The sequence below is a fragment of the Lampetra planeri genome, chromosome 68, assembly GCF_965212315.1.
Source record: "Lampetra planeri chromosome 68, kcLamPlan1.2.h2, whole genome shotgun sequence".
Classification (NCBI taxonomy): Eukaryota; Metazoa; Chordata; class Hyperoartia; order Petromyzontiformes; family Petromyzontidae; genus Lampetra; species Lampetra planeri.
The window spans coordinates 1,203,613-1,229,006 of NC_136173.1; the positions used below are offsets into that span (position 1 = coordinate 1,203,613).

The following is a 25,394-nucleotide window of genomic DNA, read 5'->3' on the forward strand; positions in this document are numbered from 1 at the left end:
TGTAGAGGCTGACGCCAAACGTTTATTTAGGGCTTACGCCTAACTCGGGGGAAGGGGTTAACACAAGGGTTATTAACTAAGCTCCCCAGGGGAAGGGTACTGGGAGTTCCCGACACCCCACCAGGCTATCGGGCTCTTCCCTCAGCACTGACTGAGGGTTCATCCAATTCGGCCAGCCGGGTAAAGTAGCCCCTTAGCCTGGCTCTCCACCCTCTAACCCGGAGCCCCCTACTTCCTAACCACTCACTCCTCTGACTCTCGGCGAAGACCCCGTCCACGTCACGGGTCTCTCCTCAAATCCCCCGGGGGCCATGACGTCACTTTACTCTGACGGCATTCCCCCGAGGCGAGTGTGACCTGACGTCAGCACTCCACTCCTCAACATCACCCCCCTTCCCCCGTAAAAAAAACTCAGCCGACCCGGCTGCAACCCCCCCCTTATGAGCGGCCCTGATGACGACCGACGCTCGTGACCCCAAAACGCGAACCCCGACCAACTGCTAGGAGAACAGAACATTAGGCTGGTGCAACACAAAGCGGGGCGTAGCCGCCACCCGGCATGGCGAGTGGCGACGAGCGAGATGACCGCGGACGGTTGTGCCGTCCGTCAGCGTATGCGCCTGCTCCGCGAGCGTGTGCCTGCCGCTGGGCCGTCCCCATTCTCGGCGTCGGCCCATGGAGGTGGCGGGCCAGATAGTACGTGGCCAGGGCAAGGCGCCGTAGGTGATTCCTTTGGCGCCGGCGCAACAGGCGCCTCCAGCGGCGGCCCACCGCTCCCTGCGGCATCCATCCCGGTAACCGGCGGTGGTCCGGATGGAGACTGGGCCTCCACCAGGGCCTCCCCCGGTGGGTCCGCCGCCAGCGGCATCAATGGCGGTAGCTCTGGGGGCACACAGGAGGGCAAGGCAATGGTGACATCTCCCCGACCCCCAGGACCCGGCCCATCGGACGCGTCCACCGCCGGCCGTCCCAGAATTGGGGATGAATCAAGGAAGGCGGGCGGAACAACCCACTTGAGCCGCGATGGGTGCACGGTCCAGTGGCGCCGGCCCAGCCAGATCCGGACACACTGACGCTGGCGGACACCAACCATCTCAACGGGGCCCTGCCACGGACGATGTAATTTAGGGGAGGTGCCCACTGGCACCTGAGGACAGTGCAGCCACGCCAACTGCCCCACCTCCCATGGCCGACCCCTCGCCTGATGTTTAGGCAAGCGCTCCGCGGCCGCCTGTCGGCTGGCCGAGTTCTCCAAGGCCGCCTGACGTGCTTTGCATAGGCGATCAAGCACCACCTTCATCGGAAGGGGAATGGAGGAACCCCTCTTGCCTGTCCTGGGGTCCAGTTGGACCAACACTGGGGGCTCTGGTTCTCTCCCATATACAAGGGAAAATGGGGAGAACCCCGTCGAGGCATGTGGGGCCATCCTGTACGCGGCCAGTACCCCTGGGATGAACAGGTCCCAGTCCGATTGGGACGTGCTCACGTGATGGCACAACATAGACGTGAGCGTACGGTTCAAACGTTCTACCATCCCGTCGGACTGGGGATGGTAGGGCGAGGTGCGGACCTTCTTCGTCCCAAGGAGGTCACAGGTCACAGGTCACAGACCTCCTTGAGTAATCGTGAAGAAAAATTCCACCCTTGATCGGTTAAGAGTCGTTCTGGCGCCCCCTAATCGAGAATATACCCTTGTACAAATGCCTCCGTGATGGACGAGGCCGATTGGTCCACCAGGGGCCAACGTGTGAGGTATTCCACTCCCACCAAGAGGTATTTGTGTCCCCGTTGGGATGCAGGGAAGGGCCCTAAGATATCGAGCACCACAAGCTCATTTACACGAGAAACCCGGATGGACTGCAGCGGGGCCCGATCCTGGCCAACTGGGGCCTTCCTCCGCGCACAGTAGTGGCAACCCTTCAAAATAAGCGCCACATCATCCTCCACACCCGGCCAATAGTAGTCTCGCTTAAGGGTCAACAGGGTCTTGTGGTAGCCGAGGTACATAAGTTTCTCGTGAATGGTCCGGGTCAACTTACCTCGCAAGCCAATGGGCACCACCACGCAATACCGTTCCAACTGAGCATCCCAACGCATGAGGAGGCCGTCATGAATGGCGATCTCCGGGGCAGCCGACGGAGCCGAGCTCCGGGCCTTTGTGCCAACATGGCGTCGCAGCCTCAGCAGAGAGGAATCCTCCATCTGCATCTGGGACCATACCTCCCGGGGGAGCCCCAGGCCAAAATCCACAGGCAACGCCACCCCCGGTGCGGGCACCGCCTCGGCCGATGCGAACAACTGGACCGCGGTATCCGTTGGGGCCTTACAGCGGCTGGAACCCAGGGTGCAGGCGCACTCGCCCTCCAGGGGCCACCTGGAAAGGCCATCCGCATTCCCATGCAGAGTCCCCTTCCTATGGATGACATCGAAGGGGTACTCCTGGAGCACCTCGAGCCAGCGGGACAGCTGACCCGAGGGCTGGTCAATTTGGAGGGAATATTGCAGGGCTGCATGGTCGGTCCGGACGGTAAACCGGTGACCGTACAGATATGGCCTGTATAATTGGACGAAGAAGACAATGGCCAGCAACTCTCTCCTGGTCACACAGTACCACTGCTCAGTGGGGGACAAAACGCGGCTACCATAGGCCACCACCCGTTCCACTCCATCGACAACCTGAGCCAGGACAGCCCCGATGCCCATGTCGCTGGCGTCGGTGTCGAGGAGGAATGGCCGGGAGAAACCTGGGTACCCCAGAGGCGGCGCGTCCGCCAAGGCTGTACAAAGCACCACAAAAGCGGCCTCCTCCTCTTCCCCCCAGCGAAATTTCTGTCCTTTGGCAGAGAGTGCGTGCAGCGGCTTCGCAATGGTCGCAAAATTCCGGACGAACTGGCGATAGTACGATGCGAAGCCCACAAAGCTACGCACCTCAGCGACAGATGTAACAGTAAGTAATACATTACAATTCTATGTCGCAAAAAATATAATATGCTTCCAGCTAAACTTTTTTCTTCTCTTACATCACACGGGTCTACCCCGTACTATATACTACCATAGACAAACGCAACATTAAATTATATACTGTATTACTATACACCACTCTATATCTTCGACTATACTATTACCCTAAGTATTATTCTACCCACCATACTGTATACCACACTGCTGTATATTCACTATACAATTACGATACTGTATATTACCTTATGCATTGAATTAAACATTGCAATTTTATACTATTTATACAATCTGCTATACACTATACCATTGACCGTCGCGTGAAAGATACTAAGAGGAAGCAACGAAATATGTCAATGGGAGAGTGGTGACAGGAGACTTGCAGCGGAGCAAAGAATCCATTCCCTGTGGAGAATACAAGATATATAGGCAATGCCAGTGAGTGGACTGCGGTCTGAAAGTCACCGTAAACATGAACACAATCAGTTAATATCCGAAATGGTTTATTATGTCCTTCCAATGATTGCTGAGCCAGAATCCATCTTCTCGGTTGAAATTGTCTCTGTGTTTGTATATGTGAATCGCTTCATGAACGAATATCTCATGGTAGCCAGATGGCTTGCAGAGAACCTCTGTCTTGGAGAAGTCAATGTCATGTGAGCCCACTGAATTGTAACAGTGATCTGCCACGGCTGAGGTGTTTGTCCTACCGTGTTTCAGGTCTGCTTTATGTTCACGGATGCGGTCCGAGACATGTCGTTTGGTTTCTCCAATGTAACTGCTACCACAGAGGCAACTTAGTTCGTAGACGCCAGGGTACTGTATGTCTGGAACCACATCTTTTACAGACGGGACCAGATCACGGATTTTATGTGCTGTGTTGAATCGGACCTGGATCTTGTGTTTAATCAGGATTTTGGAGATCTTTTTGTGACCCCAGCAATGTAGGGTAAGGTGATGGTTTTGAAAGGCTCCTCAACAGGATCCTTCTTGATAGTTGGAGTGATGGCTTTGCGGATTGTGTAGTCGGAGTAACCATTAGCCATAAGAGCTTGGCGTACGTGTTTGAGTTCACTGGCAATGTGTTCCTGGTCGGAGATGCATTGGGCTCTATGGTATAGAGTCTTGATGAGGGAATTCTTCTGGGATGGATGGTGGTGGGAATCCGGTTTTTGGTAAGAATCCGTATGGGTGGCTTTCCTGTAGACAGAATGACTCATTGAACCATCAGGTCTCCTTTTAATTAGAACATCCAAAAAGGGTAGCTTGCCATCTTTTTGGAATTCCATGGTGAATCTGATGGCTGGGTGTATGGAATTCATGTGGTCGAGGAATTGGTCTAGAGCAGGTCGACCATGTGGCCAGATGACAAAAGTGTCATCTACGTACCTCTTCCATAAGGTCGGGCGTAGAGTGGCAGTCTGGATGGCGTCAGTCTCAACTTTCTCCATGAAAACGTTGGCTACAACCGGAGATAGGGCGGAGCCCATTGGGGTGCCCTCAGTTTGTTTGTAGAAAGTTCCATTCCAGGTGAAGTATGTGTTGGTTAAGCAATGTCTCACCAAGGGGGTACCCCAGTATTCAGTCCTTGATGAACCAAGTCTCCAATGATTGCGATGGTGTCAGGTACAGGAACTTTGGTGAATAAGGAAACCACATCAAAACTGACAAGCATGTCGTCTTGGGACAGGGAAATTCCCTTGATTGTCGATACCAGGTCAGTAGAGTTTAGTACCACAGAGGTGGTTTTTCCAGTGAAAGGCCGCAGGATTTCAGACAAAAAACGAGCCAGTTTGTCTCTACTATCAACTCCCCCACCTACAAACTAAGTTGCCTCTGTGGTAGCAGTAACATTGGAGAAACCAAACGACATGTCTCGGACCGCATCCGTGAACATAAAGCAGACCTGAAACATGGTAGGACAAACACCTCAGCCGTGGCAAGTCACTGTTACAATTCAGTGGGCTCACATGACATTGACTTCTCCAAGACAGAGGTTCTCTGCAAGCCATCTGGCTACCATGAGAGATTCGTTCATGAGGCGATCCACATATACAAACACAGAGACAATTTCAACCGAGAAGATGTATTCTGGCTCAGCAATCATTGGAAGGACGTAATAAACCATTTCGGATCTTAACTGATTGTATTCACGTTCACGGTGACTTTCAGACCGCAGTCCACTTCCTGGCATTGACTATATATCTTGTATTCTCCACAGGGAATGGATTCTTTGCTCCGCTGCAAGTCTCCTTTCACCACTCTCCCATTGACATATTTCGTTGCTTCCTCTTAGTATCTTTCACAAGACGGTCAATGGTATAGTGTTTAGCAGATTGTATAAATAGTATAAAATTGTAATGTTTAATTCAATGTATAAGGTAATATACAGTATCGTAATTGTATAGTGAATATACAGCAGTGTGGTATACAGTAGGATGGGTAGAATAATACTTAGGGTAATATTATAGTCGAAGGTATAGAGTGGTGTATAGTAATACAGTATATCATTTAATGTTGGGTTTGTCTGTGGCAGTATATAGTACGGGCTAGACCCGTGTGATGTAAGAGAAGAAAAAAGTTTAGCTGGAAGCATATTATATGTTTTGCGACATATAATTGTAATGTATTACTTACCAACACGGAGAATGAAACATATTGGTTTAGCTGTCATGTAAAAAAGTTTTTAAAATATCCGTCGCATGGCAGGTGGACTAGAGGCGACTTGAAGGAATCTCAGAGGTAGGTCTGTGATAGATTTTTTTTTCCGTGGGCTATTTCGGAGTGGCGAGGTTGTTGCGTCGCACAGCGAGAAAGGCCTCTAGGTTCCCCTAATCGGCCAGCTTTCTTCGTGGAGTTTGTATGTTCTTCCCCCTGTTTTGCGTGGGTTTCTTCTGGGTTCTCTTAGTATCACACAGAGACCCATTCTCACTGAGTCTCACACAGAGACACATTCTCACTGAGCCTCAAAACTTTTTTAGGGGAGAATCCTGCCAAGTTTTTCACATCACAGGACAATGTTTCCTGTGTGTAATCCCAATTGAGGACTTTCAGAATCAAACTATTTATACTGGAGGAGAAATCCGATGAGCTATAAAGCTCGTTTTCACAGATGTCCAGTAGGGTAAGAACGTCACAACAAAACAATACAAAAACATGATAGGAGTGCAAGAAAGGTAAACAAATCACCCAAACACATGCAAATGTAACTAAACCATCCCCATCCTACCAGGCAAAGCCCACTGGGGTATTATTGCAGGTGTAGTGTTCTTCACGGAGGCACACACTTGACTTGGAGGCAACACGTTTATTACACAGCTCCAACAGGGCTAACTACATAAACGTACACACGTTAACTAGACCCCAACAGGGTAACTACATAACCGGGTCAGTCAGGAACATCCTGACTAACCCACGATGCCGAGCGTAGACCGAAGATCGGAGAGACATAGCGCCGAGGGTTGATTCCAGAGAACAGTCCGGATCGGGGCTCGGGACTCGGCCTTTATGGGTCGCGGCGTGGCCGGGCTCTGCCCTTGGCCATGCCCCTTTCCAGATCCTTCCCAAAGACTCTGACCCCTACATCACGTGTCCCTTTCCCCAACTTTTGGGCCCCCCTTGCCACCTCGTCCGGCCATGTGCCCTCTCGGGGTCACCCAGACTGTCATGTCCTCACTCAACCTCTCTCTCACCAGGACTATGCCCTTGGCATACCCAGGCTGGTGCCCGAGAGAGGCCCAAGACACACAGCTCCACTCCTGTGATGGTAGCTTGTGCTAAACGCCATAGTGACTCCATTTATGTCACCACACAGGTAATGTTCCAGCATTGGGATGTTTGGTCATTACCAGCGTAGTGAGTCGCAGACATACTCTTTGGAGGCACCACATTTATTAATACCAACACAAAGGGGTAACTGCCCCTTTACCAGATAACAAGGTATGGTGGTGGACCACCAGGCAAACTACACTAATAACAACAAACCAGACCACAGCTCGGGTCTGGTTCCACGTGTTGGAGAGTCTGTAGGACGTAGAACATAGATTTCTGCAGGATGAACAACAGCATCTGGTCCCTCTTGGGGACCCGGCTTATATCCTCTGTGGCATGGCTGGCTCCGTCCTTAGCCACGACCACCTTCTAGAATCCTCGAGCAGGATATCGACCCTGACACGTGACCACCCCTAGCCCCCACCTGGAGCCCTGTGTAGATGTTACCGGTCACGTGTCCTTCGGGGTCAACCAGAGTGCCATGGCCCTTAATAACCCCATTCCTATGGCCCGCACTCTCACACCCTACCCTGTAGGGGTTGGCAATGCAAGCAGAGCGTGGTGCCATCTAGCACTGTCAGTCAGCACTCTACCGAGCCCCTCTAGGGCCGGTACTGCACCCACATATACGTGGTGCCCGTGATGTCAATACATCGCACGCCGTGCCTCTCTAGGGCCGGCATTACACAGTGACATCCGCGATGTCACTACACCAGTCATATAAAATGTGTTTTATTTGATTATTCTGCCTATTGCTGCCACTGTGAGCTCATAACGATGGTTAGGTTATCTTGTCCAGCAAACTCACACAGAGACCTATAAGGACGGGGCTCTTGCGGGGATTGTGAAAGGAGAGAGGACAGAATGGAAGAAGAGTGCACACGAGGTGTTCAGAGCTCTTCGATAAAAAAAAGTATCGCTCGCGGAATAGACGCATGGACCTCCTTTAGATCGGTGGTATTGGTTGGGATACTTGTTGGAAAGATGCCCAGGAGAGGGAACCCACGAGGAAGGAAGGCACCAGCTGGAGCCATTGTCTCCCCGTGAAACGGCGTCACGGACAAAGGAGGACCAACAGCCACCTCGGTCATCCCAGTCACGGCCGACAGCTAGCAGGGGCCATGGTGGAGCAGCGACGTGTGCTCACAGAGTTGCCGCGTCTAATGGAATGCCCAGTTCGACCGGCCCGCGCTGCCGTCTTCGAGGAGCGGGGCTGAGACACCGGGCCCTTCGGCCTCCTGCGCGAAGTGAGGCGAGCTCGCCTCTGCAGCCGCCGACTCCACAGCCGGTCAAGCTTCGCGAAGAGCGAGCAGAGCCTGCTGCGACCACTCGTGAGGCCACCGAAACAGGGACTGCTTGTCCCACTGCAACCATCTGCCGTGGAACAGGAGCGTAAAGGGGGGGGGGGGGGGGGAGAGTGGAGAAAAGGCAGTCATGTCGCCTAGGGGCCAGCGGAGAAGTTCACGTCCATTGGATGGTGACCGCCGGTTTGAGGCTACATACATGGCGCTCGTGCATGGAAGAGGAAGCCCTTGCGAGCTCTACCGACAGTGCTGGGAGATGAAGTGCTGGCAAACTTTTTCTTCACCAAGTGACATATCGGGCTTTGCAGAGGTATTCAATCATCCGGTGTAGTGCAGCCATTCCCCAGATCAGCAGCGCAAGGAGGTGGAGTCACTGCAAGCGGTTCTGGGGAGAAGCACATTCCCGAAGCTGGACGCAGAGGCACACTAGACACCCTGGGTGACTCAACGCATCATCGCTCTTACTCATTAGGACCAAGATTGTCCTGCCGGTGGTGGAAGGGGAAATGTTGAACCTCCATTGGTTTACCTCAAGCATCCTGGCACACAATAAGGTTGAGGGCCCGGCGCGCATCGTGCCACGGGTGGCAGAACAGAGACGAGAGTTTGCGGAACTGCCCACATTGATGTGGGGGGGGGGGCTGGTGGTGGTGAAAGAAACGCTGAAGACAACGCTCAACGACATGCTCGTGGCCATCCAGGGACTTCTTTTTCGATGTGTCTCCTGTCCAACCAATATGGTCTTTTTAAGCATGACTCAGTGTCCCCCATGGGCTCATCATCATGGCTTGGCTTCGCGAATGAAGATCTAGGAAGGACATCCACGTCTTCTGCAGGCACACTGGTGGCTGAATAGGCCTATGCGGGACAAGCAGGTCCTGCCACAACAGCTGCAAGTATAGGTCTCATCTGGGATGGGTGCTGAGGGATCATGGTTCTTCCTCCTTCTCCTTTTGTCCTCCATACGGGCCCTGCGGGTATCTTCGGAGAAGGAGGTGGCCTGGTGGACTGTGTGCAGCCAGGAGTTGTGATCAGCTGCTTGTGTTGCCCACTGACGGTGATCGATGCAGCAAGCAGTGAGGGACTTCTTCAGTGAGTCTTTGTATCGCTTTCGTGGTGCCCCTATGTCGCGATGGCCAGAGGAGAGTTCCCCATACAGCACAATCTTAGGTAAGCGGTGGTTCTCCATCCTGGCGATGTGCCCTGCCCAACTAAGCTGTGTCTTGAGGACCATGGCCTCGATGCTGATGACCTTCGCTGACTTGAGGACTTCAGTGTTGGCGACGAAGTCACTCCAGTGAATATTGAAGATTGTGCGGAGGCAGCGCTGATGGAAACGCTCGAGGAGACTCAGGTGACGACGGTACGTGACCCAGGACTCAGCGCCATACAGGAGAGTGGTCAGCACAACAGCTTTGTAGACGTTGACATTTGTGGCTCTTTTAAGGTTTCTGTTGTTCCAGACACGTTTGTATAGTCTGCCAAATGCACTGTTTGCCTTGGCCAGCCTGTTGTCGACTTCGTTGTCGATCTTGGCGTCAGACGAGATCACGCACCCCAAGTAGCTGAACTGGTGGACAGCTTTCAGTTCTGTTTGTTCAATGAAGATGCTTGGTGGATGGTGCTCCTCGTGGGGTGCGGACTGATGAAGAACTTCAGTCTTCCTCAGGCTGACTTCAAGGCCGACGATCTGAGTTGTTTTCGCGAAACAGGACGTAATTCGCTGCATAGCTGCCTCTGTGTGAGCAAGGAGGGCGGCATCGTCAGCAAAAAGCAGCTCCCTGATCAGTTGCTCCATGGTCTTTGTGTGGGCCTGCAAACGCCTCAGGTTGAACACTCTCGCGTCGAGACGAAAACGGATGTATACGCCATCAGCGTCGTCGAGGTCCTCTGTGACCTGCTGGAGCATCATGCTGAACAAAATGGTGAACAGCGTGGGAGCAAGAACACAGCCCTGTTTCACGCCGTTTGCAATAGGGAAGGGTTGCGAGAGATTGTTGCTATGTATGACTTGTCCAAGCTGGTCTTCATGAAGCTGGACGATCATGGTGAGGAACTTCGGTGGGCAGCCTAGCTTGTCCAGGATTTTCCAAAGTCCCTGCCTGCTCACGGTGTCAAACGCTTTTGTCAGGTCCACAAAGGTGACGTACAGCGCTTTGTTTTGCTCCCGGCACTTTTCCTGAATCTGCCTCAGGACAAAAACCATGTCTGTGGTTCCCCGGTTGGCTCTAAAGCCACACTGGGTCTCTGGGAGGTGATCTTCAGCTATTGCGGGTACCCGTCTATTCAGCAGTACTCTTGCGAGGATTTTGCCGGCGACGGACAGAAGTGTTATGACACGATAATTGGAACAGTCTGATTTCTCCCCTTTGTTCTTGTACAGGGTGATGATGACTGCATCTTTGAAATCTTGAGGGAGTTTACCCTGCTCCCAGCAGCAGGCGAAGAATTCATGGAGTTTGGTGTGCAGTGCTGGGCCTCTGTTCTTCCATACTTCAGGAGGGATGCCATTTACTCCTGCAGCTTTACCACTCTTCAGCTGTTTAATGGCTTCCTCAGTCTCTTGTAATGTTGGTGCCACATCCAGTTCGGTTTTCACTGGTTGTTGTGGGATGCGGTCAATCGCTGGTTCTTGGACTGAGCGGCTAGCATTGAAGAGCGTGTAGAAGTGCTCAGACCAGCGGTTCAGGATTGAGTCCTTTTCAGTGAGCAGTTCTTTCCCGTCTGCACTCCGCAGGGGGCTCAGGATTTGGTACGAGGGGCCATATACCGCTTTTAGAGCTTCGTAGAATCCCCTGTAGTCGCCAGTATCAGCGCAAACCTGAGTTTTTACTGCGAGGTTGATCCACCACTCGTTCTAAATCTCTCGAAACTTGCGCTGGATGGTGCTGTATTCCAGGCGGAAGGCTGCTTTTTTGTGCGGGCAGGATGGTCGGGCCAGGTGGGCCTGGTGTGCTGATCTCTTCTTTGACAGCAGCTCCTGGACTTCTAAGTTGTTCTCATCGAACCAATCTCTGTTTTTCTTCGTGGAGAATCCGAGGGTATCTTCAGATGTTTGCAGAACAACAGTTTTGATGCGGTCCCACAGCATTTCAGGAACCGGAGGTGAGTCTCCTAGGCAGCTCGGTTCCTCTAGCCTAGATCGTAGGCTTTTCTGGAAAGCTGCTTTGACCGCGGCAGACTGAAGGCTGCAGACTTTGAGCTTCTTCCTCGGGGCGCCACCGTTCCTTGGTCTGGGTTTAAAGTGAAAGCTGAGTTTGCAGCGGACAACACTCGGCGCTGGGCATTACCCTGGTGTGAAAGACATCTTTTAGGTCACGCTGGCGCACAAGGATGTAGTCTATGAGATGCCAATGTTTTGACCGAGGGTGCATCCAGGTTGTTTTCAGACTGTCTTTCTGCTGGAAGATGGTGTTGGTAATGGAAAGCTGCTGTTCCCCACAGAGTTCAAGTAACAAGCGTCCATTGTCGTTGCAGCTGCCCACGCCGTGCCTTCCAAGTACGCATCTCCAGGTTTCCGAGTCTCTGCCCACTCTGGCGTTGAAGTCGCCAAGAATGACAATCTTGTCGTCAGCTGGGATATCCTGCAGAAGGCTGCGTAGGTCGGAGTAAAACTTGTCTTTATCAGCGGGATCTGCCTGGAGAGTTGGAGCGTACACACTGAGCAGCGTTGCGTGTTGTTGGTCACGAAGTGGTAGACGCATTGAGATGATGCGGTCAGAGTGACCAGTTGGCAGGCTTGCAAGCTTGGTAGCGATAGAGTCCCTGATCATGAAGCCGACACCTGAACGGCGTCTCTCTGTCGCTGGTTTACCTGACCAGTAGAGAGTGTAACCTGCGCCATGCTCCCTCAGACTGCCTTCCTCTGAAAAGCGGATTTCGCTGAGGGCGGCGATGTCAACATCCAGCCGAGCGAGTTCGTGTGCAATTAAAGCAGATCGTCGCTCAGGTCGAGTGCTGTCAGCTGAGTCTAGCATGGTTCTGATGTTCCAGCATGCGAGTTTGAGTCCTTTCCCACCTTTTAAGGCGAGTGGGATGCGCCGTCGATGCTTTGATGTAATTCGACCGCATATGAAGATGCCCGTTGGCCGCGGTAAGCCAACTGAGGGAGGAGGAAGCGAGCTTTGTTTAGGCCACCTTTTCTAGGCCCCTCTCCATGTGGAGCAAGCAGTGCTGTCCCTAGAAAAGGCTGCTTGGTCGCTCAGGGTGCTGCCGGGTGATGATGTCGTTTCCAGGTCATCATCAGATGACCACTTGCGCCTGAGCCGCCTGCATGCAGGATTGAGACTGTGGCTGCCAGTGTCATCTTACACCTGCCGAGTTTGCCCCTTTCCCATCGCTACAGGACTTAGTGAGACCGGGGGGGGGGGGGGGGTAGACGTGAAGATTTCCTTCTTGCCTGCGCAAAGGAGCTTTCAAGTGGAGTGCAGTGTGCGCAGAAGTGACCCCACCCTTTAAACCCCGGGTTCGTCTGCCATGGCCTAGCAAGCTGGGACGGTGACAGCGAGGTCCTCGGGCCGTAGGTTTTACATCAGAGTTTCCTTCTCCTAGGTAGACGGCCTTCCAAGGCTGAAGAGATCCACCTTCCCTGCTATTTCAAACCATAGCTGGTAGGCCACAGCCGCAGTCCACAGTAACGAAGTGGCGCGCCTTAGTCCCGAACACTTGGCCGTTGGGTCCTAACGAGACCCTTCCGCCCTGGCTGGTGACTCCGTCATGGGAGTTCATTCGCCCAGCGATGCAGTGTTGACATCACCCCCTCACGTCGTTTAGCCCGCCAGCTGAAGCGGTTTACCGGGGTGTGGCACTAGGAGCCAGACGTCAGAGATTTAGGAGATGGATGAGGACCAGTGTTTCCGTCCACTCAAAAATTGAGTGCAGCTACCAGAAAACAAAGGTACTACCTCTACCCAGAGCTCCCTACACCCCATGGGCTAGTAGGTGGAAAAATAATATGTGGAAGCTAACATCTCCTGAACTGCCTGTTTAAGCTTGGTATTTTCCACATGGTTCATCCTATGCGAATTTAGACGAATGGGGGATGCATCTCCTTCTTGGTCGTGTCTCCTGTCTGACCTCTACGGTCTTTTCCCAATATTCTGCACAGGCCACCCCTCTTCTGGTGTTGGCATTTCCAAATCTTGAGGAGTATGGTGCTGCAGGGCATCATCCATGGTTTTCCTCTCCCGACAAGCACATTGTTCTGTTGTGCAGAAGCCCCCCCCCCATGATTTCATGAGAGAGTTGCATCTGCCAAAACTCACTCTTCAGTCTATTTAGGCTCCACCATGTGAGCCATTTTGGAATTGGAGACAGATGCGAGTTCCTCCACTTGGGGGTGATTCCTCGCCAGCTCCATTCAGTAGTATTTGTCACTTGCTTTTTCCCATTCTTTTTGCTAGAGGGAAGCTCTGGCATATTGTGGTGACATGGCCAGTGGTACAGTGGAGCACAAGAAGCTGTTAACTCGATGAGAGACGACCATGGAGCTGGCTGATGGCCATGTAGCGGATGGCGGATGTTCCACTCTAGGGCTTGCCGGTCATGGTCACCTGCTACCCTCCTCCTGATGTGAGGAAGCGCAAAGACAAATACCTTCTCATGGGGAAATATCGAAAGATTCCACTGTGGTCGCATGGAAGAAGCAGCTTTCATGCAGCTGCATGTGCATCTCATTGACGCTCCATTCCGGGCATACCCGGATTTCGGATTTCCCTTTTTTGCTAGATACAAAAGCTCGTGACTTTGGAATTGGAGACATGCTTTCACGAGTTCTCCAGGGACAAGAGATAGTCATCTCCTATGGCAGCCGTGTTTTGTCCAGGGCTCCACGGTGGCTAGGAGACGTTATCACTCTCGCCTGGTATACAGAAATTCGTGGATTCGATCCCGACCCTGACACTTGCTGTTTACTTGGAGTTTTCATGTTCCGCCCATGGTCGTGTGGTCCTCTGGTTTTTCCATACAAATTTAGAATGATGCATTTAGAGTATTTAGCTGCTATATATTTCCACGTAAACCCCTCCTTTGGGCTATCATTTGTGGCCAGGTTGCTCCTGAAAAGAGCTACATAGATCAGTGGGCCTTACCTGGTAAAAAAGAATAGTAATTGAACAGCACTACTGTGTGACCTGTAGAGAGCTATTGTTCGCCTTGGGCAGCAGTTTCGGCCCTATCTGTTTGGACACCAATTCACGGTGCACACAGACGATGCTACCTTGCAGTACTCAACTGCGCATCAACCAGCCATCAGGCCAGCTGGCCAGATGGATGGAGCAATTGCAGGAATACTCGTACCACGTTGGAGCATAGGAAGGGCCTGCGGCATGCAAATGCCGTTGCATTGAAGAGACTGCCGCCAATTACTTCCTTGCACATACATTGCAAGGACACCCGTGCCGAAGGCAGCCAGATGTCATTGTCCCGTGTGCTGAGGCTGTTGGTTCGACAGCCTGTAGGGTGGCCTTCAGCCGTTCCACATTCCACATTTATATTTCCAATGTCCCGGAAATGTATTCATGCCATAGTCACTTGTATTGTTTCATTCACCTTATCCACACCATTACATTCATATGTACCGTTCTTAATTCTCTGTAAAGTGCCTTGGTTAAGGCGCTAGAAAAATTACAATAAGATAAGATTAAATTATTATTGTGTTGATGTGAAGTTGTTTTTGTTCTATTTGTTCCCTTTTTGCCATCGTCCCTGTCACAATCGCCAAAGAATGAGTTATCGCTGCTGGAGACAAGAGGTAGATCAGGAGACTGGACCGGCAGCAGGTAAGGCTGGGTGCTATAATTGGCTGCTCTGACAACCACTCTGGGAAGTGAGGGAGCCAAGGGATTAGCCAGGGAATTCAAAAGGAAAGAGAGCAGGATAGGGGAAGAATGGGAGAGACGGGTGAAGAAAGAGCTGAAGAGAGTATTTTGATGTATTGGTGGTACATCGGTAAAGCATATGTGATGCCGCCGCCGCGAAGCCGCTTGGCGGGCGCCCCATCTACGACTTCGCCACCACCAAGCGACGGGGCTGACCCCGCTTCCCCCTCACCACCCCCCACATAAACACACCCTCATGCATTTCCCCCCCCCATAGAGCTCCGAGGGGAGGTCACCTGGCCGGCCGGTTTTTACCCGAAAGCCCTCATAGGGATAATCTTCACAGTTTCCTGCGGCCAGGGAATTGGGCGACCTCCCCCGATGCTACTTCGCACCGCGGCGCTGTGACCTGGGTTGAGATTGCATGGTCACGGCGGGGGGCTGCCCAGCCACCGCAGTTGAAACGCACCCCCCACACACACGTATCGACAAGGCAGACAGGGGTCCACGGCCACGAACTAAGGGGAAGCCAGAGGGGGGGGGGGCAGCTGATTGGCGTGGCGGTGTGCTCGGGAACCGCCGGCGCGAAGCAGCTCACAGCGAGCCTTTGTTACGGAAGCCGCGGCTGATTGGCATAACAAAAGGCGCCGCGGGCGTGGACGGGCTCATTGTTAGAGCAATCGGGAATGGGGCTGAACGAGCGTGACGACCTGATTGGCCGAAAAGGCGCTCGGGTTGGCATTCTTTGATGTAGATGGGGGATAAAAAGAGGACGCAGAGAGGTAAACGTTCTCTTACTCCAAAAAGTCAGTGCTCGAGACGGCTTCCAGCTCGGCCACCCGAACATCCGTGTGACGCGTTGAGGTGAGCGGCGAGGAGACCAACGGAACGCCGAGCGCATCCAACCATGAGTAAAGAGGTAAAGGAGTATCCAAATCCGCTTAGAGCGTATCGAATTAGCTAAACCGGGAATAGACCCTTGGGGTGTTAGCGTAGGTCAGTCTTGTCGATCCACACTGATTTAACAGCAAATCGTAGGCAGCCGATAATAAATCATTAATAACTGATCGTAGCCTCGTGTGGTTTCGACGAGAAGTGTGGACGCGCGCGGTGCTGTGTGTACGTACGCTCGCAGAGTGTGAGTGCTGCGCGGGGCTGCATGAGGGGAAATATCGCGTTTTATTGATGGTGCTGTACGTACGCTCGCAGCGTGTGAGTGCTGCACTGGGCTGCGTGAGGGGGAGTATCGCGTTTAATTGACGGTGCTGTGTGTACGTACGCTCGCAGCGTGTGAGTGCTGCACGGGGCTGCATGAGGGGGAGTATCGCGTTTGATTGACGGTGCTGTGCGTACGTACACTCACAGCATGTGAGTGCTGCGCAGGGCTGCATGAGGGGAAGTATCGCGTTTGATTGACGGTGCTGTACGTACGTGCGCTCGCAGCGTGTGAGTGCTGCGCAGGGCTGCGTGAGGGGAAGTATCGCGTTTGATTGACGGTGCTGTACGTACGCTCGCAGCGTGTGAGTGCTGCGCGGGGCTGCGTGAGGGGAAGTATCGCGTTTGATTGACGGTGCTGTGCATACGTACGCTCGCAGCGTGTGAGTGCTGCGCAGAGCTGTGTGAATAGAGGTGTCGCGTTCGAATGCCGGCGAAACCCTAGCGGGTATTAGGGCGGTGCGCTAACGCAAACGAGCCTGGAGATGCCGGCGGGGACCCGGGGGAGAGTTTTCTTTTCTTGGTGAAAGGCAGGGCGGTGCGGTAACGCGAGCCCGGAGATCCAGGCGGGGGAGACCCCGGGGGCCAACGGCCCCCACACATAACACACTGGCCCTCATAAAACAGTCTACTAAATTTGAATCATCAAATCTGTTTTAGCAGTCTTTTATTGACCTTGTCACCACGTTTGATGTGATTTAAAGGTTTATTCAGTCTACTGAGACTTGCTAAAAAAAGGGTCAGTATTGATCGTTGATTTGGGCCCGTTGCATCGAGGAACTGCCCAACCAAGTCTCGGGCACGAGTCAAATCTTGCCTTGCGACACAAAGCAGTCAATAGTCATCAGGGCTGGGTGCTGCTATACGGCAACAGACTGTGAAGCTTCATTTTAACACGTAGGCTTTCGCGACCAATATTATTCATAATCAACGTTTTTGGGTTTAGATCGCATTATTTATAAATGTGTCGTAACCCTCCACCACCCGACACGGCCAATCAGTAAAAATGTGTCACGTTGACAAAAGACAAATTAGTTCACTGCTTTAGCCCACCGGTGTGTTGAAGCGCGAAACCACAACATTTACAATTTGAGTACGACGTTTCGCTGGTAATTGCACCCAGCATCATCGGGCAATTTGCCAGAATGGTGAGGCTCTGCTGTGTCTCCCGTTCTTATATAGAGCAGCAGCAGGGTGACGTCATCATTAACTCATTAACTCATCAGGTGCAAAAATTTGAGGGGGGAGTTATTGTAATTATATACTAGATTAGTAATCAGGCTATTGAGTTAATGATGACGTCACCCTGCTGCTGCTCTATATAAGAACGGGAGACACAGCAGAGCCTCACCATTCTGGCGAATTGCCCGATGATGTAAATGTTGTGGTTTCGCGCTTCAACACACCGGTGGGCTAAAGCAGTGAACTAATTTGTCTTTTGTCAACGTGACACATTTTTACTGATTGGCCGTGTCGGGTGGTGGAGGGTTACGACACATTCATAAATAACGCGATCTAAACCCAAAAACGTTGATTATGAATGCGAAGCTTCATGTTCAGCTGCTCATATAAACGTTCGTCTTCCGACCGCTTCGACATCACGACAACAATTTTGATGCACCACCACCCCGCAATATTTTCGGACTGGAGTTGCAAATCGCGGGAAAATATATAATTATTAGCCTTTTGCCCGTCCAAGGACGGGTGTACAGTGATACCTCGGTTCACGAACTTAACTCAAGAACTGACTCTGGTCGTGAACCGAATTGGTCGTGAACCGAGGCACATTTTCCCATAGGGTTCAATGTAAATCCAGTTAATCCGTTCTGACCTTTTTTTTTGGTTTTTGAAGCACAAAAATATGAAACAAATTACAATACACATTAGTACTGTACAGTATAGTAATGTATAAAGAGAGAACACTAACCTTGCTTGAGATGACTTCAGTAAGCACTCAAACGGGTGAACTGTACAATACAGTAAGTGCAGTATTGTACAGTACAGTACAGTAGTACAGTACTGTACTGTATGTGCTAAAATGCACACCAAAAAGCAAAAAGTCACTGAAAGTGTCTTCACAGTACTCACAGTACTTCTTTCTGCATCTCTTCTTCTCTCCACGATCTTCCTACAGGAAGTCACGACCATGTGACAGCCTGGAAATAGCATTAAAATGGCCGCGGCTCCTGTTCGTGAACCGAAGCAGAGTTTGTGAACCGGAGCATATTTTTATGAACTTTTATGTTCGTGAACCGAGTTGTTCGTGAACATAAGCGTTCGTGAACCGAGGTATCACTGTATTTCAGTAAATCTGAAGCTTGTAAGCAAAAAGCAGACCGCGACGTGATAATCATTGCATCAATTCGAGTGCAATTTGTAAGGGCGCGGTGACACAGACTTATTTTAATTTAAAGGTTATAATCCCTTGTTCATCATGAGCCCTTTTTACTTCGATGTCTCAATAGCATTACAGAGATCGCGTGACGTGAGGGTTCTGCCTTAGGAGTGAGGGTTGTAAGTTGACGCTGAGGGGGAGGAGGCGCCTCGCCCCCCCATGTTGAGTGACGTCACCCGCTAATTAATATTAATGGCGGGGTGTCCATTTGGAAGACGTCACCACTTCATGATTATTCATGCGGTGGGCTGTTCGATGTGGAGTGACATCACCTGCTCATGATTATTAATGAGGGGAGGTGCTACATGTGGAGTGACGTCACTCACTCATGATTATTAATGAGGGGGGTCCATGTGGAGAACGTCACCTGTTCATGAGTTTTAATGAGGGGGGCTGGCCGACGTAGAGTGACGTCATGCGCGGGACACACAGACATTCTTGGCTCATTATAGTAGTAAATTGCGCAAAAATGTGCTTTTTTTATTATACCATACGCCATAGGTGTACCGCCAACATCTTCATTTGTGAAAGAAAGGAACTTGAGCAGAGGTTAGGAGAGATTGTGGAAGGTTTCGAGAGGAGAGGAGATATCAGGGTGCATGATGTCGCGTTAAGAACTGTTGGACAATAAGTAATATTTAAAAAACTTTTTTTTAAACACGCTTTAATGAAATGTACCCTATTAGTAATGGAAGAACTCCACGACTCCAGGAAGTGACCCCGAAGTGTGCCATTACGTAAGGGACCGTGGTGAGTTACAGGCAACGTCAGTTGAGCATGGACAATTAGACCCAAGGCGAAACATAACATATAAAAAAGATTGTTTAAAAATGTGTTTTTTGTGATATAATATAGTATTGTCATCAGTACGACATACGTATACCAAGTTTGCAGTCGATACCACATTGGGAAGTGGGTTAAAATTGAATTACAATATTTGAGGATACGACAACAAAGTGAGTTAATAGAAAGCGTGTAAAAAGATTGTTTGAAAATATATTATTATTATTTATGATAGAATATAGTATAGTTATCAATATTACATAAGTATACCAAGTTTGCAGTCGATACCACATTGGGAAGTGGGTTAAAATTGAGTTACAAGAGTGAGTTAATAGAAAGTTAATAGAAAGCGTGTAATAAAAAAAAGATCGCTCCAGGAAAAGACGTGTTGACCTCAGTTACATCTGTGTAAAGGTAAGTCGTCTGCTTATACAGTCTGTTATCCTATAATGCCGGGAATTGGATATAGGCAACGTGATGAATGTATGAGAGAACGCATTTTCATTAACATGGATGTGAATTGGATATCAAGTAGGTCACGCACGAGTAGGAATAAAGTGGTTGTACAGCAGCTGCCTCGGCGTAGCATCATCATCACACAAGGAGGCATTGGGATGCTGCTGGGTGCTAATAGATGTGCCCTGAGTCTGTGTTCAGTCTGCTTATTCATCTCACGTGTTATCACGGACTGTGCTTTGCCCCCTATATTTTCTATTATTTATTATAACGCGATTATTCCATAATGCGATGTTCTTCAGGAACGCAACTACTACCGCCACGTTATAGGAGAACAGACTGTATGACGCTCCCAGAGGCATAGAGAAGCAAAGAACATTGGTGACTGGTACTGTACTGAAGAGTCCAAATGAAGATGAAACCAGTCTACAGGAGTGTCAGTCTCATTGTTGCTTGTTGGGACGACCACATTTTCTAAACTGTTTTGAGTTGTAGGGGTTCCAAACGACCACACGGCCACACATTCAGTGCTTTTGAGACGGTTGTTTGGACAAGGCTGAGAACTTTGTACATGCAATGCTGAATATCTTTGTGCGTTGCTAAAGCGAACGCTAGTCCGTTGGGTAATAGACAACTTTACAAGCCACCTTTGTCCATAAGCATGCAAGGTAGGGGTTTTATGAATGGCCCTGTCATAAAATGCCCTCTCATGGTTGTAACGAACACTCCATCTCTGGTTTCTATTCAGCTATTCAGCTCCGATTGCTCTGTTGAGTGTGTGATGTTGAGTGTGTGTGTGTAAGATCTTTGTTCAACAAGCAGGCTTTCGCGATCAATAGTATCCATCATAGACGTGTTTAGGTTCGATTGCAAGAACACAAATGTGTCGTTAAATCCGACAGCGCCCGACACAGGCATTTAGGAAGGTTTGTCACGTAAACGAAACATGCCAATTCGTTTCTAGTTCAGCATGCCACAATTGTAGCAGTCGCCTGATGATGCTGGTTATTACCGGAAAAACGTCACCGTACTCGAATTATAAATGTTGTAGTGAATTTACTCTCCAACATACAACCGGTCAGTGCTGAACTAGTAACAAGTTGGCACGTTTTGTTTACGTGACCAACCTTGTTAATTGGCTGTGTCGGGAGGTGGTGGCGGGTTTAACGACAGATTTATATTTATAATATACGAATTGTTTTTACCCTTTCTGGCAATAAAACAGGTGTTAAGATTTTAAAATACCAAACAGAAACCTTTCGCAAGGAATCATGTCTGCATTAACCACACATACTTGTGGTAAACATGCAAACAAAACATGCTCTTGTAGTACAGTATATGCATTGTCTTTGAAACGTATTGGTTCACACCAGAGAGAGCTTTCATTAGAGCCTAGGCTCAAACAGTTGTTCCTTGCAAAAGATTTTTGTTTGGTGTTTTAACATCTTAACACCTGTTTTATTTCCAGAAAGGGTAAAACCAATTATTATAATTTGGTACTGACAATAAATGTCCCAAGATTTATATTTATGCGATTTAACCCAAAAAAATATCTGATGGATAAGAACTTTGTCTTTGTTTGCTATTAACGAGCACCTATTCAGGCCTACACGGCACACAAGGGCGTGGGTTATCAGCAAACAGCACTTGCCCCAACAGTCTGTTAAAGGTTACACGGAGGATTTTTGTCTTTGTTGCATGTGAAAGTGAGTGTGCGTATTGAAATGTGTTCGTGGGGAGTGATGACGCAGTGGTTAGCGCACCGTGTGACGAAGTTCGATTCCCGCCAATGGTCAATGTTACTGACGAATGTCTGAACCTGTCATGGGCCTTCCCAAGGTTTACTCAGCCTTAAATGAGTACCTGGTGCGGTGTGTAGCACAGGGTAGACAAAGGCGGCCGAGCGTGGTGCTGAGCATCCAGCCTTATCTTGTGCCGTGCCAGCTGCCATAGGTGCTCGCTAACAACACGTGCCCCAACAGTCTGCTAAGCCTTTAGGGATAATTTTTTGTATTTGTTTTGTGTGTGTACGGTATGCGTTTATGTTCATATCCGTGTGTCTTTGTCATTTCTGCTCTACCAACCCGGTAAATTGGGTTCAATTCCTGGCCACGGGTGCCATCAGTGGTGAATGATATCTGAAGCAGTCTTGAGCCTCTGCTTGGTCTACTCGGCCTTAAATGCTCGCTGACGCATTGGGTAAACATCACCATGCCAACAAAAGCGGCCGTGCGTGTAGCCGGACGCTCCCAGCCCCCCTCTCATACCTTTTCTGCCTTAATAATAAACTATTTCGAAACTGTTTTTTTCTTTTGCCAGATAAGGCCCACTGAGATATAGAGCTCTTTTTCAGAAGCGACCTGGCCACAAATGATACCTCAACGAAGTGACTTATCATTTGGAAATGTATAGCAGCGAAATATTGTACTCTCAACACACGTTTCTAAACCGGAGGACCCAGAGAAAAATCCACGCGACCACGGGGAGACACCGCAAACTCCAAATATACAGCAGGCGTCAGGGTTGAAATTGAACCCACGACCTCCTGTATACCAAGCGAGGTAGTTAACATCTCCTAGCCACCATGATGATGATGATGAGAGAGAGGGACAGAAACGACAAATATACAGCAGGCATCAGGGTCGGAATCGGATCCACGACCTGCTGCATACCAGGCGAGGTAGATAACATCTCGTGGTCACCATGGATAGGTGCTTGCTTACAGCACTTTGACCCCATGGTCTTTAAGGGTAATCGTCTTCGAGACCTTTGTGCTGTGATGTTGCTGTCTGCGATCATCCATTATGACCTCGAGATAGCGTTGCTTGGAGAACGGGTGTAAACACTTTCAAGTAACACAACTTTCATACATTCCTCTCTCAGTATGTTTTACAAATGGAATACATTCGTGCTGTGGGTTGCTGCCCGTTTGGCCTCTTTGTGCCTCTTGGCCTTTGCATAGCAACCGGGGTGTATTGTATTCATAAATATTTTTTCTGTTGTCAAAGGAATATTGAGAAACGTGTCCAGTCATTTGGATCATATGAAAATGCGGTGATATTCTCAATCGCACTGCTGAATGAAGGCCTCCCAACGTGGACGTCATTTGACCATACTTCACCACGATGGTCAGTGCGGAATTGTGTTGTTCCGCCCAATGGCCACGACACGAATATCTCAGGGGGCTTTACCTGGTAAGATGAAATATAATAGTTTAGTTTTATTTGTTTTTCGATTTTTAAGCAATTTGTTTACCTCTTCTATACTTTGTACTCCTATAGTATTGTTGTTGTCACGTTCTGACCCCGTGCCCCTACTGGACATCTGTGAAAAAGAGCTTTATAGCTCATCGGATTCTTCCTGCAGTATAAATACTGATTCTTATTTTGAACAACCTTTCGGCACCACACGTAGCCAACCTTGCTAATCGGAGAAGCGATTAACGTTAACAAATACAGGTTTTGGGTGCATCTTATAATCCGGTGTGTGCGTGTGTCTGTGTGAGACGAGATGCTGTGGGTGCGTCTTACTTCCCGGCGTGTTTTACAATCCGAGCCATCGAACAAAGACGAAAGCAAAGCATTAAAAAAAAACGAAATGATGAACGAAGCAAAGTGCCGACTACACCGAGCATCTTCTTGTTTCCTCTGATCGTAAAAAAAAGACGGTGGTCACTGCAGTGGCGTTTTCAGATGTGCCGCTTCTGTGGCCGTCTGGAACGCTCTTCCCTTCCGATATTTGGACGCCACTATGATGCACTTTTAAATCATCATCATCTACGTGTTAAACATCATCATCATCTAGATTGACACGCTTATTTATTTAGAACTGATTTTTGCGTTTAGTTTGTTGTCCTTCCTCCGCACACATCCGTTTAGCGTGGTTGGATACGTACGGTGTGAAATAAGTTTCATGTACACACTACACTCGACACTAATACACATTACACAAATGACACTTTAATACACTACCCATATTACACTATACATTATATGCTATGCTATACACTACACTATGCGCTACACATACTACACTATACATTATATACTACGCTATACACTGCACTATACACTACATGACTATACACTACGCCACTATACTGAATTGAAAATAATTTCTTCAGAACTGTTGTTTGTGTTTCGTTTGTTGTCCTTCCCTCGCACCTTCGATTAGCGCGTTTGGCTACGTACGGTGCGAAAGAAGTTCAACACACATGCATACATAGAGACGGTGACAGCAGCAGCTGCTGGGCGGATTACACGACTCAGGGAGATGTCAAATCAGCAGTGGACTGAGCATAGACTCAGGCTGGTGCTGCTGCCGAGTGTAATGATTAGATTAACACGCAGCAGGCTTTCACGACAAATATCATCCATAACAGAAGTCTTTTGAGTTAGATCACGTAAATATATAAATGTGTCGTCGCCACCACCCGACACAGCCAACTCATCCGCCCCCACACTTTGCGCCAGAGCGCAGCTGCGTGGTCACCACATCTACTATGCCTCTATATAAGGAACGAAACAGGTGGACTTCTCCACAAATATGTCTGTCGCCTGATGAAGCTAGTTGTAATTACTGGTGAAACGTCGTACTCAGATTGTAAATGTTGTGGCTTGGCTCTCCAACACACAACCGGTGTGCTGTACTAGTTTACTCACTATACACTACACTATACACTACTATACACTACACTATACACTACATTATACACTACTATATACTATACTATACACTACTATACACTACACTATACACTACACTATACACTACTATACACTACACTATACACTACAAACTAGTGCTGTATTAGTTACGAATTGGCCACGTTCTGTTCACGTGACAACCCTTACTAGTTGGCTGTGTCGGGTGGTGGCGGGTTTTAACGACACATTTATAAACTTGATTTGAAGCTTTCGTGACTGCAGGAATCCATACTCTTTGGTTCTTTCGGTAAAGTCACGTAGGTATAAAATAAAATAAATTAAATCACGTTTCGATTGCAACACAAGTAATCATAATCAGGTGGGAAACCGACAGCAAAAAATGTATTTAACAAAATATGTACAATTAAATCTAAACATTTTTTATCTTACCAGGTGAAGCCCACTGAAGCTATTTAAGCTTCTGTTTCAAAAGCGACCTGGGCCACAATTAATTCATCTCGAAACAAGCATCCGAACATTCGTGACAACCGACGTCGCTACGGACGCTGGATTCCCACATCGCTATGGTTACCGTCCCCCCTACTCCTCCCCCGCAGCCGCGTTCCTCCGGGCTCATGGTTGTTAGCAACGGTCGCCATGGCAATAAGGGGTAGGGGGGTAACAGCATCGGCATTTAGTTCATTTATTGGCGTCCCCCCCACTGCCCCCCCCCCCCAACGATAATCCCCTAGCAACGCTCACCAAGGCAACGCGTAAACATCCCCCCTCCCTGGACGAGCCTCTCGAATGACATTTGTTATCGTCTAACCGCCCTTGGGGCAATATTTGATGGGTGTTGGGTGTCGCGCGCATTGGGACGCGAGCAAATATTTTCCCCCTTGGCGTTTTTGATTTCACAGGGTGGGAGGGCGAGCGCGGCGAGCCTCGCCCAATGGGAGCGTGGCGATCGACGGTCACGTCACAGTAGTTTTTCTTTAACCAATGGGGTCGCGGGGATTCCGGTGATGGGGTCCTTATATAATGAGGT

The 25,394-nt window shown here is 49.7% G+C and overlaps 1 long non-coding RNA gene across 1 annotated transcript; it reads right to left on the reverse strand.

Moving 5' to 3' along the window:
* LOC144737359 (uncharacterized) lies at nt 1-24,890 on the reverse strand. The gene is made up of 2 exons (XR_013588960.1): nt 24,797-24,890; nt 1-882 (listed from the first exon to the last, which is right to left on the reverse strand). It is a non-coding gene; the product is annotated as an uncharacterized LOC144737359 (long non-coding RNA).
* Nucleotides 24,891-25,394: the final 504 nt, after the last annotated feature.